Here is an 18,757-nt window from a genome sequence, read left to right on the forward strand (position 1 = left end):
TAGGGAGTATGTAGCTTTTAAAAAACAGGCTTAATGGCAAGAAGTGCAATGTATTTGCTTTGAGTGAGCTGCTCAGAAAACAGGATGGATGGTGGAGTGACTCTAATGAAGGTGAACCCCTAGCACCAGGGGGCCACTATTCTTGCTCCCACAGCCTTGGGTTGTTTATAACTGATGAGGTCACAATATGGGACATTCAAACATCTGATAATACCCTTTTAAAATGACAGAAATAAACCTAACTGAATTGCCATATAAAAGTTAAGTTTCTTAACTAGGCATGAAGCCCTGACGAATAATGGATTCAAATTAGGGCTAGTGAGAGTAAGGAAATGAACCTAAATACATTTTGCCTATCATTTCAATGCAAACTTTTATTTGCAATTGTATTTTAAGGGAAAATAAGTATGTTTGCTAAGGACATTTGTAAAATAGAAATAGGCACAAATCAAATTGAATCTAGTTAAATATCACTCTGGTTAATGCATATTTAGCTGAATAATATTTTTGAAAATTTTAAGTTTAAAGTAATAATATATTTAATTATACTCTAGACTATATTAACAAAAGCACATTATCCCAGTTTTTTCTGTACTGGTTAACACAAGGTAAAATTCCATCAGAAATACACATCAAATGTAAGCTTGACATTACAAAATTGGACAGTGATGAAATAGAGAACACAAAGAAAAATGACCAAGATGGTATTGCATTTGGAATGGATGTTCTGACTATTTATTCATTCATGCAGATACATTCAATGGGCTCCCTGGAAGATACTAGTGATGCAATAATAAATATGACAAACATGTCCCCAACTTTACAGAAGAAATGAAAAGACTGTTGAAAATCATAATGAGGTGATTAATGTTACAGGAAAAGCAGAAAAAATAGGAGAACATATAGGAAGGTGCCTATTCAAGTTTAGGAATCAGAGGACAGTGTGTGGAAGAAACACAGAATGAAAAAAGAGGCATAATTTATTCTCTTCAGAAGGCTTAGTGAATCAGAGAAAGTATGGTGTCTTGAGAAATTGAGAGCAAATCAGGAAGTTTGGTGAGTAATTTCAAGGGAGAAGAGTAGGAAAGACAAAACAGAAACAGTAGTGGAACCAGATACTGAGAGTTCTATTAGCCAGGCATTGCAGTTTGCATTTAATCCTAGGAACAAATGGGACAGCATCTTGGTATTACACAGCTCTAGCAGGTGATGGCCATTGTGGTCTCTCTATTGTTAGTAACAGCCTACAAAGTCGTGTAGCGCATAACCTGTGCAACTGTCTACATTGATCCCAAATGGGAAGTCCTTTCATATCTGCAAACAGAAGAGTGATATAATTTTGGGGGATTATAACTATATAAGAACACTCTAGCTGCTATGCAAAACACAGATCGTTTGTCATATATATGTATATATACACACATTCATTTATTCACTCATAAGCAAATCTTTATTATATACATGTATTATGAGTCAGGAACTCCCCTACTTATTGTAAGATTCAGCAGTTAGTAAGATAGTCAAGGTCTCCACAAGTATGGAGCTTGTATTCTGGTATGGGGGAAATAGAAAAAAATAATTTATCACTAAGTAAGCAAAATAATTTCAAATGCTAGGTGTTATGTAGAAAAGGAGGTAACACATATGTAGATTTGAAAGATTCAAAGGAGTTAACCATGTGAAGATCTGGAGGCACAGGACATTAGGAACAGTAAGCATGAAAACCTAGGCAAGAATATTCTAGATCAAGGAACAAAAAGATGAGAGTGTCTGGAGCATAGTATGTCAAGGAAAGTGGAGCAAAAGGAATTCAAAGAGGCAGTCTGAGGTCTAATCAAATAAGTCTCTGTAGGGGTGGTTGAAAGAATCAGATGTGTGGATATATACAAGAGAAAACAAATTGAAAACAATAAATATGGTCAAATACATGGTGGTAATTCCATTTAAAGGGGACTTAAAACTAATTCTATATTGCTGCTGTCAAACAAATTAGGTGAAATGGGTGTTGTTAAAAAAAGGAAGATTTTATTTTCACAAACCGTCCATGAACAGAGCTGCTGTCACTTGAGATATTTATGCAGAGTCAGTGCAAGGAAATTCTGCTCTGTGGGAAAGGTCCCCTGTGCAAAAAGTACACAATTTGCTTCTAACGTCACTTCCCACTATAAATATTCTTAGTTCATTTGGGGAAAGTAAGGTGCATAAAGATTTCCTAAATTCAATATCAGAATCTTTTTGGACCATGGTCATTGACATTTGTAGTTTCAGTGTACACATGAAAAGATGAGGAGGCCCACTCTCTGTTGTTCTGAATCCCTACTGAATTTCCACTTTTTTTTTTTTAACGTGGGTTTCAGGCTCTACTTTATGATTGCTTTCATGTGACATAAACCTATCTTGCTATTATTAGTCACAGACAGAAAAATGTTGCATTTTCCTACAAAAAATACTAGTTTAAAATAAATAGGATAATCAGGCTTTAGAAAGGAAAATCAAAACGTCCATATTCTTAAACAAAAGCATTGAGACATTTTTTTCCTTTTCTATTTTTTTAAGCTCATATATTTTTTGATCTGCTTTTTCAGATTATATGTGTGGTCTTCACATCTATGTACATGTTCAAGAGTGAACATCTTAATCTTTCTAAGATTACATTTATTATACAGCTAGTAGTACATTGTTTAGTCAAAGAGTTGGAAGGAAGTTATGCTTGGGTGTCATATGTTTGGTTATGTTAAGCAATGGGTACAAAGGAAAGAGGATGAGCTCACTGAGCATCTCCTTATGGACATACTTCAGCACCTTCCATCCATCTTTAGAATAAAGACATTAGTTTTTCTCTTGGCTTGCATAATCCCACCTGTTCTTGATCCCGTGGCCTCTCTAGCATCTTCTCACAAAAAGCATGCAAGTATCAATTCTAAATTAGTTGTACTTCTTCTTTTCTTAAAGCCTTTGTACTAAAATATTTAAGGGGTTTTTTTTGGTATGGGGTTTCTGAAATATAAAGATTGAAACATTTAAATATCTTAATCTAACTTTCTGTCTCAGTACAGCAGATAATGAAACTAAACATAGGTAGGTTCCCTTTGAAGATTTTAAAAGGGTCGTGTGTCAATGCTTTAATATGGTGCTGTGAAAACTTACAGGTTTTACACTTAAAAATATTATAGAGAAAACACTGCATTTTGATGTGATGCAAAAATAATTCCTTTAGAAGGAGTGGATGCCTTAAACATTTTGTGGACAGCAGAATTTTTTTTAGGACTGATGAGTTGCTTTTGATCATCTTAGTTTTCTGCATTTGTGACTCCTGCTGCTCCATTTTTCAGAATTCATTTAGTTTTACATTAGCCTGTGTTCATTTAGTACAAGATAAGGATAACATTCTTTTGCCAGATCATCAACTTTTAAAGGATTCATCTTCACTAATAAAGTAGAAGATTGTGTCAATTAGTCAAATAATTGGAGCAAAACCTGAACGGTTCTCTGCGTTTTTCCTTCAGCTTTTTAAAGGTATAATTGACAAATAAAAATTATATGTATTTAAAGTGTACAACTTGATGGTTTGCTATATGTATGCACTGTTGAAATGATCACCACAATCAAGCTAATTAACATCCATGTATTTAGTTGCACTGCAGTATCACATTACAAATGTAAACAATTGGCTGCTCTACCTATGGGCTAACCTGCTCTGTCTATGGAACAGCCAATTTCCAATACTCTGTTCCTCTAATAAACTGACTTTGCTTTCACTTAAGAAAAAAAAAAGAGAAATGTAAATGAAGTGTAAATGTAGCTTCGTTAAAGTACATTTTGCATTGCCTTTTACTGGCTGACAGTGGTCAGGAGAACTTCTTTATACCTCAGTCCAATATTGCTATAAAGCTTACAAAGTTAATCTTGTGCATTTAACTATTCTAAGGGAGCTCTCTGGTTTAAAAAATTGAAACAAAAACAAAAAACAAAATCTGAAACACTAAAGTAAAAAAAAAAAAAATTGAACCTAATCCTTTTATAGGTATAATCAATGACTAATTTGTACAATTTAAAAATTTACTTTGATATATCTCTACCTTGACATTTCGATTTTAATTTTTTATGCTTTCTTAAAGTAGCACAGATTCCATTGCTGTTTTAGCTCTATGTACTGTCATCTATACATTTTATTTCCTCTTTTGGTTGTTTTGAATTTCTTTGACTGTAGAATAAAAGAGGGCAGGGTCAAAACCTTTTGTATAATACGCAGCATGATGATATGAATCAATTATGGATAACAGCTATAAATATTTTTTCATTTCCTTGAACAGTTGGGGCTTGGATATAATCTTCACTGTCCTTGAAAGAGTTTTCAAATGGATTTTCTTCCCTATAAAGTGCATATGAGTCTGTATTTGCCCATAAAACTCTTTGTGCAAAATTTCAGCTTTAAAAAATTAAATCTGAAAGTTGCATAGATTCATGCTCCCTGTGCTAAAATTATGTTAGAAATGAAAAGTGCCTGAAAACAGAGATAATACAATGCAAATTGGTCTTTGCATGTCATTAACCTGACATCGATGATGTGCCTTGCTCAATTTCAGTATTTAATAAGTGTCCAATTTTTAAAGTATGAATAAAAATTAGAAACAATAACAAGTAAGTTACTTTCCAATAAATAGACATGTCCTCACTGATTTAAGAATAGTAATTGGGTGTAGCACATTAGCTAAGTGGCCTAGAGCAATTTTGTAATAATCTTCTAAGAGCTTAGGGAAAAAAAATCAACATTTTATTACTCTTAACACACTGCAGTTACTGCTTCTCTTAATTCATTTTAGTGAGCTGTCAATAAATTTCACTCCATTAGATGCTGAATTTAATTAGCTCCAGGGTCACATTTTATGTGATTTCTAAATTGTGTGCTATTTACAATGTCTAGTAAATGTTACCTGTGGCAACATAAATATATTTAATCTATAGCCAGTAGTAGACAATTATTTTTCATTCCCTGGATATTACACATTCAAAACTGCTGTTTCTGATTACTTTCTGAGCTCTTCAGCTATGTTGTATGGGAACAGGACCAGCTACATAATTTGTGGTTCCTAATGCTAAATGAAAACACGAGTCCCCTGTTAAAAAGTTACTAAGAATTTTTAAGATGGGAACAGTAGAATTGGAGCAGGGACCTTTTAAAGAGAGACACCCTATATGACTGCACAGGTCACACACATCCATGAACTCAGCCTGGTGTATGAGTATAGCGTATTTTGAACAAAAATAATATCTAATGTGTATAAATTGTATTATTGGTAAATATCATGCTTGGGTAAATATGGATAACCAGAGATCAGTCTACTATGTATAAAGACAGAAACTGTGATCTCCTTGACTTTCAGCAAAAATGACTTAGGTTTATCATGTAAACAGAATGTTCTTAGAAAAAGATACATTATCCTTTGATCAAGTGTTTGATCTAAAAATCTATATCCCATATAAGTAGATGCCAACACCAGGCATTGTTTTTAAATTTGAACATCTTATTCTAAATCAAGATCCTATTTAACTCAGTTTTTCTTTGAAGCTGTCATGTGGTATAAAATGCCGGTATTCGACTTCCTCTCTATTCTTCTGTTCTTTTTTGGTAACAGAATACTGGCAGGGTGCTATGCGCAAAAACTACATTTACACTCTCTACATTTACTTGAAGAGAGCTGTGACCAACACACTTTAAGTAAAACTCTTTTATTACTCCCTTTCTTCCTGTCTGTCACAACTGTGAAGGCTGAAGCTTCAGCAGTTATCTTTGAACCATGGGGCAACCTTGAGGATGATAGATGTATACAACTTACGGTGCAACAGATAGACAAAATAAGCCTACTTCATTGATGACTTTGAAAACATTTTAAACCAGCCCTGAATTGCCTGTATAAATGAACAACCGCTTACTTTATTTCAATCTCTGAAATCCCGTTTATTAGTTGAAGCACAACTTTGACTGATACCGGAGATAACGTTCCCTTTTTTTTTTTTTTAATTGTGTTTTACTGGATCCTGCTATTGTTGTGGTAATAACAGATAGATATAAAGCATCTCTATATGATAACATAAGTAGAGAAAAGTTCTTTAAAATAAAATAAACGTAACTCCACTTCATTTTGTTATAAGAGCTTTCAAAATCTGGCCAATTGTTTGCTTTGCTTGTTCTATAAAAGTAATTAGAGTTTTCATTTTGTTTTGTATTTGTTTTTTATTTTTGTGCTTGTTTGTCTTATTTTCTTGGTTTCTTTTAACCTGTTACAAATTACCTTAGGGTTTATTCATTCATTTAAGCAGCGACCCAAACTGATGACACAAAAACAAATAACATACGGCATCATCCCTTAAATGACTCAGAGCTTAATGAGAGATTAAATGTGTAAAATACAATTTGAAATACAACTTAGTAAGACTTACAATAGAAGGAAAAAATAATACGGGTTTCCAGTTCCACTAAAACAAATGGCTGCCTTCCTTCCTATGAAACTTAGAAGCGCTAGTAAACATCCAACCTTGATGATCCAACCTAGAATCTGATGATGCCTCTTAGACCCATTGCTAAATAAATAAAACTTTGTTCTTTGACTTTTTCCAACTTTGTGAATAAGAAATGTTAGATTGACTTTATAAATTCTTCTCTCCACCCATGTAGAATCTAAGGATGTGATTTAGATTTTAAAAATTAAGCTTTATATTTAAAAAAAAGGTATTGATTTATTTCAAGAAATAGAGCAGGGTTCATGACTTTCCTTTAGGTAACATGTATTTCCTTCTGTTAAATCTATATATTATGCCTGACAGAGGTGGCATTAACTTTTAAGTCACTATTACTTAGGTACTATTTGGTTACACTCTAAATTTTCTTCTCAGTGTTTCTGCCATTCATTCATTTTCAATATTTTAGTGGAGTTTTGTCCAGCTGAGATAATATATTTCTTTCTCAACAGGATTCTGTAGTAGACTGCTGGAAAGTATAATTTCACATATGTATGATAAAAAAAAAGGAAAGCGAAGCTGCGCTTGATAAGAGACCAGACTAGTGAAGGCTTCAAAATAGATAGAGGATATAGTCTTTATCAGTAGATAAAACTTCAACAACTACTACCTTTTTAGTTTAAAAAAAGAAGAAATTCACAATTTTAAAACACTTCTAGATACATGAAATATCTAAAAGCAAGTCAAATAATGTGACCTACTGAGACTTCAAACTCAAAAACAAAGTAGACAAACTAAAATAATAAATACATTTTCAATGACACTTTGAACACCTAAGGTGTTAGAAAAACATTTTTTATTATATAATCACTATATATACATATATATATATATATACACACACACATATATATATATATATACACATACACACACACACAAAAAAACATATATGCACACACGGTAGAAAACTTGGAGAACACAATAAAACACAAGAAAGACAATGAAAAACAAAAATCACTCATCTTTCCATGATCTAGAAATAAAATTTCATGAGTAATCTGCCATTTTTAATGAATCAATGTCAATAAATCTTTATAAATACACACAAACATGCACACACAACACTGTGGTCTAATTCCACATAGCTTAACACTAACAAAAATTGTGTAAGTTAGTTTTTTATAACCCTGTGGGAGGGTTCTGGGAACAAATAGGAAACATGCAATATGAACATGTATTCTTCCCCCTCCACCTCTAATCCCAGCCTCAATCAACCTACTTCCCCTGAACCTTATGGTAGTTTGTGCCTTTTGTCAATGAGTATAGGCAAGTGAAACCTAGATTTTATTGGAGTTACATAAAGAGGGCTAGCAATTGAAAGCCTTAAGGCAGATATGGGAGATGGAGTATCCTGGGAAGTTATAGGTTCTCAGAGAATTGTAGAAACTGTAGTGACATGAACTTGTCTTAAGATATCTGGTTTCTTTGAGCACAAAGTCAATGAACAGTTGGGCCAAGCCTCACCAGACCCAAGGCAGGTATAATTTAGGGAAATGAGAGAGACTTTGGGAGTTTCAGCAAAGCCTGGCAACCTGTCTTTTTACTTGTCCATGGTCCATAAGGGATGAGATTGCTTTGTCTCCAGCCCCTGTAAGACTACGATGCTTTGGAAAAACAACTAGACCTGAGCCCCATGAGCTCAGTTGGATGAGTTACATCCCATCTAAATCAGCCAGTTCTCCGAGAGAGTAATCAATCTGAACAGGATGATATGTATTCAGTAGAACATGGCTGTTGCATGAGATAGCCACTTGAATAAAATGTAATGACAGAAGCACACAAGAAAAATAAATTCCCTTACCAAAAACAAAATAAAATGAAAAAATGGATTTGCTAGCTAAATAATTTATTAAGTGATTTAAAGATAAGATGTTCACCTAAGATCTGAATTAATGGTCTATAAATTTAAGTGCAAGAAATGGCTCAAAGAACAAGGCAAATTATACAGAGGTATAAATTATGAGAAAAAGGAAAAAATGCATAGAAGACATATCCTGGTGAACTAACAGGTGATTAACATAGTTCCAGAAAAAAATTAATATGTGTTAGAAGTGATAAGTAAAGAAATTATAGAAGAAAGTTTTCCTGTGATAGAGATCTGAGACTCATTGATTAAGTATCTTTGTCAACTTTCAGACTCGACAAGAGAAACAGAATATACTTGGATATAACCTACTAAATTTCTTGTATACTCATGAAAAAGAAAAATTTTGAGCTTCTAGTCAAATAGGAAAAATAACTTAGATTGGTACCAGACTTAATTTGCAACTGTGGGCAGCAGAATACTAAGAGCACTTATGAACTGATGAACAGAAAGTTCTACAATCCAAAAATCCTGATATGCTAACTTTCCAGGGGAAGAAAAAAGATATTAAGAATCAAAAAAACCACATCATTTATGTAACTCCTATGAGGAAAACATTCAAGGAAGAGGCTTTGTGCCAACTAACAATATGTGAACTAGAACAAAGGCCTTAAAATGGAAGAAGAGAGAAAACGGGGTAATTAACGTTTCTGTCTCCTGCCTTCTGTAATAATTGATACTAAATAAATGGGATACACTTAGAATATGCAATATCCATCTCAATATCTGTTACAAGAACTCTTGTAGCAAAAGGGATCTACAATAGGAGAACTTCCAATAATAACACTTACCTAACAGTAGTAAACAATTTCACCAAATCTCTGCATTGGAGATATGTTGAGGAGGAGGGTAATAATACTCTACCCCATATTTTTATTCTTTCTCAGGGGTGAGACCAAGAAAAAGGCAGAAGAGAGACTAGGTAAAGTCGTCTAAAATTTTGTCTTAATGTGGTTAGAAGGAAAAAAAAAAGCTTGATGAGAAAAACAATCTATGTTGTTGGGAGAAATTATGGGTATTTTTTATTCAATGAATTATAAAATTATTTTAATTTGTCTTTTATTTGTTATATATTTTTTTCTGTTTAATTATTTGGCCAGGAAGAAATAACTTTAAAAATTAGGGTAGAATTTCATACTTAGGGAAAAATGGAAAGAATAGTAGTAACGTAAAAGAAAACACAATAATGTAAAAGAAAACACAAAATGATGATGCAAAGAAAAGAAAACACAAAATGATGATGCAAAGAAATATTCAAGTAGATATAAATATGCTTCAATATATGAAACAATTTTATTATACTTTAAAGATTTCAAATTTCTGAAATACTTTATCAAGTTTTCCTACAATCTGAAAGCTAATAACAGCATTTTTGAAATTATTACAAAATCATAAAATAATGTACCTTAATGGATATTATAAAATATTTTAATGGTTTACCATTAAATATATTTCTGTGTACATAAATATTAATGATTCTATTACAGAATTTTGGCTTCTGGACTGCAGTTACCTAAGATGATTGGTTTCTTAGCACTAGAAAGGTATAAATGCCTTGATCCTGGACCACAGAGAAAATTCCCTATTAATTAAACATGCTGTTTAATTAAAAAGTCAACAGCTGTTTAATCTTACGAAGACATATGATAAAAACAAAAGAAATCTTCATTTAAGTTACTTTACTGAAGGTGTATTTGCTTGCAAAGATAAAAGCACAATAGAAAATTATTCTTTATAATAAATAAAAATAAATAATTTTACTTTTTTCTCTTTTAAAAAAAGTTATCTTAAAGTTCAGGAGTAGGAGCCAGGTGCAGTGGCTCACGCCTGTAATCCCAGCACTTTGGGAGGCCGAAGCAGGTGGATCACGAGGTCAGGAGATTGAGACCATCCTGGACAACATGGTGAAACCCCGTCTCTACTAAAAATGCAAAAATTAGCAGGGCGTGGTGGCTTGCGCTTGTAGTCCCAGCTACTCGGGAGGTTGAGGCAGGAGAATTGCTTGAACCCAGGAGACGGAGGTTGCAGTGAGCCAAGATTGCTCCACTACACTCCAGCCTGGAGACATAGAGAGACTCTCTCTCGAAACAAAACAAAACAAAGGAACAAACAAACAAAAAAACAAAGTTCAGGAGTAGGTTAAATTTGCACCTATTTATAACTTCAAAATCGATTTCTATAAACTTATAGATACTTGAATATAAAAATAGGACACAGTATGAATTGTTCTTGTACACAGAGCTCAAGCGGTAAAACTTTGAAAATCTGTTGGAAAATATTTCCTTTGATACTAATTTTAACCTGTATTCTAAAAAGGTTTAATGGAATAAATTAAAAAAAAAACAAAATGTGTTATGAAAGGCATAGAAACTACAAAAGCAACATTCTGAATTCAGTCATAATATTTTAATACCTAAAGTTCTATTCTGAGTTAAGAGCTCTAGATTCTAGAGATATCTAAAGGATCTTCATAGGATCATATTATTTGGGATTTGTTTTCTTTAAATTTGACAAAAAGCATGATTGAAAAGCTTGTTAATGATAACAATGCCATCTTATATTGGTGTATACCTTTGTTATTTATAGAACATTTTTACATATAAACTTCCCTTTCATAGTAATCTTATCAAATAAGGTTAAAAATTAGCAACTCAATATTACAAGGAGAAAAGCTGAAGAGCGGAGGCTTATCATCTGCCACCATTATACATCCAGTGGCAGAATCACGACCCAGAACCAAGTGTTAGAAATTTCTGTTGAGTTTGTAATACACATCACTGTGACTTTATCTTGAATAGGAAAGAGAAGATCAAATTTTTTCTATCTGCACACATTAATATACTTTTTATTCAGATTGTATGCAATCTGAATAAAACAGATTTAAAATATTTCTTTTTAAATATTTTTAAATATTTTTATCTCTTTTAAACTTAAAATATTTTAAAATATTTAAAATAATTTATCTCTCATTTTAAAAATTGCTTATTTATTAAAATCTTTCTGCATATTATTTTGTTATTTCAACACAGGCTTTATAGAGTTCAAGACTAATAAGACATTTACAAGATGACACGAACACTTTATTGGTCACATGAAGTTTTTAAAGTGAAGTAACAGCTTATAAATCACAAATTTATCAGAAAACAGAGATAAGTTGTAAGTACAAGCAATTTAGCATGATAAACAAATAGAAGGAAAGTGAAAACACTCTAGGAAGCATACACAATATCATGTCTTTCTTGAAATATTCATGATATTTTCCTGTATTTCAATTCATGAAGGAGAATTACTCATGTCATTATTTTATAACTAAAAATTACATGCCAAAATTACCAACGTATCAAGTATTTTGCCCAAATTCAGCACATAAAAATATTGGTTTCTGGGCTGGGTGTGGTGGCTCACGCCTGTAATCCCAGCACATATGGAGGCTGCGGCAGGCAGATCACGAGGTCAGGAGATTGAGACCATCCTGGCTAAGGTGTTGAAACCCCGTCTCTACTAAAAATACAAAAATTAGCTGGGCATGGTGGTGCATGCCTCTAATCCCAACTACTCAGGAGGCTGAGGCAGGAGAACCACCTGAACTTGGGAGGTGGAGGTTGCAGTGAGCCAAGAGCACACCATTGCACTCCAGCCTGGCAACAGAGCGAGACTCCGTCTCAAACAAACAAACACAAAAAAATTGGCTTCCTTAAAGTAGGCTTTCTTATTATGAAACTATCATTGCAAAATCAAGGACTATATTCAAAGTATACTTGTCCAATCAGTACTATTTATCACCTTTGAAAGGAATTCTTTTTTTTTTTTAATTATATTTTAAGTTCTAGGGTACATGTGCACAACGTGCAGGTTTGTTACATATGTATACATGTGCCATGTTGGTGTGCTGCACCCATTAACCCGTCATTTACATTAGGTATATCTCCTAATGCTATCCCTCCTCCTCCCCCACCCCATGACGGGCCTCGGTGTGTGATGTTCCCCTTCCTGTGTCCATGTGTTGTCATTGTTCAATTCCCACCTATGAGTAAGAAAATGCGGTGTTTGGTTTTTTGTCCTTGCAATAGTTTGCTGAGAATGATGGTTTCCAGCTTCATCCATGTCCCTAGAAAGGACATGAACTCATCCTTTTTTATGGCTGCATAGCATTCCATGGTGTATATGTGCCACATTTTCTTAATCCAGTCTATCATTGGTAGACATTTGGGTTGGTTCCAAATCTTTGCTATTGTGAACAGTGCCACAATAAACATACATGTACATGTGTCTTTATAGCAGCATGATTTATAATCCTTTGGGTATATACCCAGTAATGGGATGGCTGGGTCAAATGGTACTTCTAGTTCTAGATCCTTAAGGAATTGCCACACTGTCTTCCACAATGGTTGAACTAGTTTACAGTCCCACCAACAGTGTAAAAGTGTTCCTATTTCTCCACATCCTCTCCAGCACCTGTTGTTTCCCGACTTTTTAATGATCGCCATTCTAACTGGTGTGAGATGGTATCTCATTGTGGTTTTGATTTGCATTTCTCTGATGGCCAGTGATGATGAACATTTTTTCATGTGTCTGTTGGCTGCATAAATGTCTTCTTTTGAGAAGTGTCTGTTCATATCCTTCGCCCACTTGTTGAAGGGTTTTTTCTTTTTCTTGTAAATTTGCTTGAGTTCTTTGTAGATTCTGGATATTAGCCTTTTATCAGATGAGTAGATTGCAAAAATTTTCTCCCATTCTGTAGGTTGCCTCTTCACTCTGATGGTAGTTTCTGTTGCTGTGCAGAAGCTCTTTAGTTTAATTAGATCCCATTTGTCAATTTTGGCTTTTGTTGCCATTGCTTTTGGTGTTTTAGACAAGAAGTCCTTGCCCATGCCTATGTCCTGAATGGTATTGCCTAGGTTTTCTTCTAGGATTTTTATGGTTTTAGGTCTAACATTTAAGTCTTTAATCCATCTTGAATTAATTTTTGTACAAGGTGTAAGGAAGGGATCCAGTCTCAGCTTTCTACATATGGCTAGCCAGTTTTCCCAGCACCATTGATTAAATAGGGAATCCTTTCCCCATTTCTTGTTTTTGTCAGGTTTTTCAAAGATCAGATGGTTGTAAATGTGTGGTATTATTTCCAAGGGCTCTGTTCTGTTCCATTGATCTATATCTCTGCTTTGGTACCAGTACCATGCTGTTTTCTTTACTATAGCCTTGTAGTATAGTTTGAAGTCAGGTAGCATGACTTTGTTCTTTTGACTTAGGATTTTCTTGGCAATGCGGGCCCTTTTTTGGTTCCATATGAACTTTAAAGTAGTTTTTTCCAATTCTGTGAAGAAAGTCATTGGTAGCTTGATGGGGATGGCATTGAATTTATAAATTACCTTGGGCAGTATGACCATTTTCACGATATTGATTCTTCCTATCCATAAGCATGGAATGTTTTTCCATTTGTTTGTGTCCTCTTTAATTTCATTGAGCAGTGGTTTGTAGTTCTCCTTGAAGAGGTCCTTCCCGTCCCTTGTAAGTTGGATTCCTAGGTATTTTATTCTCTTTGAAGCAATTGTGAATGGGAGTTCACTCATGATTTGGCTCTCTTATGTTTGTTATTGGTGTATAAGAATGCTTGTGCTTTTTGCACATTGATTTTGTGTCCTGAGACTTTGCTGAAGTTGCTTATCAGCTTAAGGAGATTTGGGGCTGAGATGATGGGGTTTTCTAGATATACAATCATGTCATCTGCAAACAGGGACAATTTGACTTCCTCTTTTCCTGATTGAATACACTTTATTTCCTTCTCCTGCCTGATTGCCCTGGCCAGAACTCCCAACACTATGTTGAATAGTAGTGGTGAGAGAGGGCATCCCTGTCTTGTGCCAGTTTTCAAAGGGAATGCTTCCAGTTTTTGCCCATTCAGTATGAGAGTGGCTGTGGGTTTGTCATAAAAAGCTCTTATTATTTTGAGATACGTCCCATTGATACCTAATTTATTGAGAGTTTTTAGCATGAAGGGCTGTTGAATTTTGTGAAAGGCCTTTTCTGCATCTATTGAGATAATCACGTGGTTTTTGTCTTTGGTTCTGTTTATATGCTGGATTACATTTATTGATTTGTGTATGCTGAACCAGCCTTGCATCCCGGGGATGAAGCCCACTTGATCATGGTCGATAAGCTTTTTGATGATGTGTGCTAGATTTGGTTTGCCAGTATTTTATTGAGGATTTCTGCATCAATGTTCATCAGGGATATTGGTCTAAAATTCTCTGTTTTTGTAGTGTCTCTGCCAGGCTTTGGTATTAGGATGATGCTGGCCTCATAAAATGAGTTAGGGAGGATTCCTTCATTTTCTATTGATTGGAATAGTTTCAGAAGGAATGGTACCAGCTCCTCCTTGTACATCTGGTAGAATTCGGCTGTGAATCATCTGGTCCTGGACTTTTTGGTTGGTAGGCTATTAATTATTCCCTCAATTTCAGAGCTGTTATTGGTCTATTCAGGGATTCAACTTCTTCCTGGTTTAGTCTTGGGAGGGTGTATGTGTCCAGGAATTTATCCATTTCTTCTAGATTTTCTAGTTTATTTGCATAGAGGTGTTTACAGTATTCTCTGATGGTAATTTGTATTTCTGTGAGATTGGTGGTGATATCCCCTTTATCATTTTGTATTGCATCTATTTGATTCTTCTCTCTTTTCTTCTTTATTAGTCTTCCTAGTGGTCTATCAATTTTGTTGATCTTTCCAAAAAACCAGTTCCTGGATTCATTGATTTTTTGAAGGGTTTTTTATGTCTCTATCTCCTTCAGTTCTGCTCTGATCTTAGTTATTTCTTGCCTTCTGCTAGCTTTTGAATGTGTTTGCTCTTGCTTTTCTAGTTCTTTTAATTGTGATGTTAGGGTGTCAATTTTGGATCTTTCCTGCTTTCTCTTCTGGGCATTTAGTGCTATAAATTTCCCTCTACACACTGCTTTAAATGTGTCCCAGAGATTCTGGTGTGTTGCGTCTTTGTTTTCATTGCTTTCAAAGAACATCTTTATTTCTGCCTTCATTTTGTTATGTACCCAGTAGTCATTCAGGAGCAGGTTGTTCAGTTTCCATGTAGTTGAGTGGTTTTGAGTGAGTTTCTTAATCCTGAGTTCTAGTTTGATTGCACTGTGGTCTGAGAGACAGTTTGTTATAATTTCTGTTCTTTTACATTTGCTGAGGAGTGCTTTACTTCCAACTGTGTGGTCAGTTTTAGAATAAGTACAATGTGGTGCTGAGAAGAATGTACATTCTGTTGATTTGGGGTGGAGAGTTCTGTAGATGTCTATTCGGTCCACTTGGTACAGAGCTGAGTTAAATTCCTGGATATCCTTGTTAACTTTCTGTCTCGTTGATCTGTCTAATGTTGACAGTGGGGTATTAAAGTCTCCCATTATTATTGTGTGGGAGTCTAAGTCTCTTTGTAGGTCTCTAAGGACTTGCTTTATGAATCTGGGTGCTCCTGTATTGGGTGCATGTATGTTTAGGATAGTTAGCTCTTCTTTTTGAATTGATCCCTTTACCATTATGTAATGGCCTTCTTTGTCTCTTGTAATCTTTGTTGGTTTAAAGTCTGTTTTATCAGGACTAGGATTGCAACCCCTGCCTTGTTTTCCATTTGCTTGGTAGATCTTCCTCCATCCCTTTATTTTAAGCCTATGTATGTCTCTGCATGTGAGATGGGTCTCCTGAATACAGCACACTGATACGTCTTGACTGTTTATCCAATTTACCAGTCTGTGTCTTTTAATTGTAGCATTTAGCCCATTTACATTTAAGGTTAATATTTGTATGTGTGAATTTGATTCTGTCATTAGGATGTTAGCTGGTTGTTTTGCTTGTTAGTTGATGCAGTTTCTTCCTAGCATTGATGGTCTTTACAATTTGTCATGTTTTTGCTGTGGCTGGTACTGGTTGTTCCTTTCCATGTTTAGTGCTTCCTTCAAGAGCTCTTGTAGGGCAGGCCTGATGGTGACAAAATCTGTCAGCATTTGCTTGTCTGTAAAAGATTTTATTTCTCCTTCACTTATGAAGCTTAGTTTGGCTGGATATGAAATTCTCGGTTGAAAATTATTTTCTTTAAAAATGTTGAATATTGGCCCCCATTCTCTTCTCACTTGTAGAGTTTCTGCTGAGAGATCTGCTGTTAGTTTGATGGGCTTCCCTTTGTGGGTAACCCAACCTTTCTCTCTGGCTGCCCTTAACATTTTTTCCTCCATTTCAACTTTGGTGAATCTGACAATTATGTGTCTTGGAGATGCTCTTCTCGAGGATTATCTTTGTGGCATTCTCTGTATTTCCTGAATTTGAATGTTGGCCTGCCTTGCTAGGTTGGGGAAGTTCTCCTGGATAATATCCTGCAGAGTGTTTTCCAATTTGGTTCCATTCTCCCCGTCACTTTCAGGTACACCAATCAGACGTAGCTTTGGTCTTTTCACATAGTCCCATATTTCTTGGAGGCTTTGTTCGTTTCTTTTTACTCTTTTTTCTCTAAACTTCTCTTCTCACTTCATTTCATTCATTTGATCTTCAATCACTGATACCCTTTCTTCCAGTTGATCGAATCGGGTACTGAAGCTTGTGCATTCGTCACATAGTTCTCGTGCTATGGTTTTCAGCTGCATCATGTCCTTTAAGGACTTCTCTGCATTGGTTATTCTAGTTAGCCATTTGTCTAATCTTTTTTCAAGGTTTTTAACTTCTTTGCGATGGGTTCGAACTTCCTCCTTTAGCTCGGAGAAGTTTGATCGTCTGAAGCCTTCTTCTCTCAACTTATCAAAGTCATTCTCTGTCCAGCTTTGTTCTGTTGCTGGCGAGGAGCTGTCTTCCTTTGGAGGGGGAGAGGTGCTCTGATTTGTAGAATTTTCAGTTTTTCTGCTCTGTTTTTTCCCCATCTTTGTGGTTTTATCTACCTTTGGTCTTTGATGATGGTGATGTACAGATGGGGTTTTGGTGTGGATGTCTTTCTGTTTGTTAGTTTTCCTTCTAACAGTCAGGACCCTCAGCTGCAGATCTGTTGGAGTTTGCGGGAGGTCCACTCCAGACCCTGATTCCCTGGGTATCAGCAGCAGAAGCTGCAGAATGGTGAATATTGGTGAACCACAAGTGTTGCTGCCTGATTGTTCCTCTGGAAGCTTCATCTCAGAGGGGTACCCAGCTGTGTGAGGTTTCAGTCTGCCCCTACTGGAGGGTGCCTCCCAGTTAGGCTACTTGGGTGTCAGGGACCCACTTGAGGGGGCAGTCTGTCCATTCTCAGATCTCAAACTCCGTGCTGGGAGAACCACTACTCACTTCAAAGCTGTCAGACAGGGACGACATTTAAGTCTGCAGAGGTTTCTGCTGCCTTTTGTTCAGCTATGCCCTGCCGCCAGAGGTGGAGTCTGCAGAGGCAGGCAGGCCTCCTTGAGCTGCGGTGGGCTCCACCCAGTTCGAAGTTCCTGGCTGCTTTGTTTACCTACTTAAGCCTTAGCAATGGCGGGCGTCCCTCCCCCAGCCTCCCTGCCACCTTGCAGATCAATCTCAGACTGCCGTGCTAGCAATGAGTGAGGCTCCATGGGCGTGGGACCCTCCAAGCCAGGTGTGGGATATAATCTCCTGGTATGCCGTTTGCTAAGACCATTGGAAAAGTGCAGTATTAGGGGGGAGTGACCCAATTTTCCAGGTGCCATCCGTCACTGCTTCCCTTGTCTAGGAAAGGGAATTCCCTGACCCCTTGCACTTCCCGGGTGAGGTGATGCCTTGCCCTGCTTTGGGTCATGCTTAGTGGGCTGCACCCAGTGTCCTGCCTCCACTGTCTGACAAGCCCCAGTGGGATGAGCCCAGTACCTCAGTTGGAAATGTAGAAATCACCTGTCTTCTGCGTCGCTCACGCTGGGAGCTGTAGACTGGAGCTGTTCTTATTCAGCCATCTTGGAACTGCTGCAGGAATTCTTAAAAATTATTTATGATTTCAAATCCTAGATTTGTATTTTACCACCCAAATATCACCTGTAGAAATGCAAATGGATTAACAGTGTTTAACCAACATAATATGTTTATTAAAAGAAGTGGAATGTAAGGGCATCCAAATAGGAAGACAGAATGTCAAACCATCTCTGTTTCCAGATGACATGACTTTATATCCAGAAAACCCAGAACACCCCATAGTCTTGGCCCCAAGTGTCTTCCAGCTGATAAACAACTTCAGCAAAGTTTGCAGGATACAAAATCAATGTACAAAAATCACTAGCATTTCTATATACCAACAACAGCCAGACCAAGAGCCAAATCAGAAAGGCAATCCCATTCCCAATTGCCAGAAGAAGAATAAAATGCCTAGGAATACAGCTAGACAAGGAGGTGAAAGATCTTTACAATGAGAATAGC

The sequence above is a fragment of the Gorilla gorilla genome, chromosome 3, assembly GCF_029281585.2.
Source record: "Gorilla gorilla gorilla isolate KB3781 chromosome 3, NHGRI_mGorGor1-v2.1_pri, whole genome shotgun sequence".
Classification (NCBI taxonomy): Eukaryota; Metazoa; Chordata; class Mammalia; order Primates; family Hominidae; genus Gorilla; species Gorilla gorilla.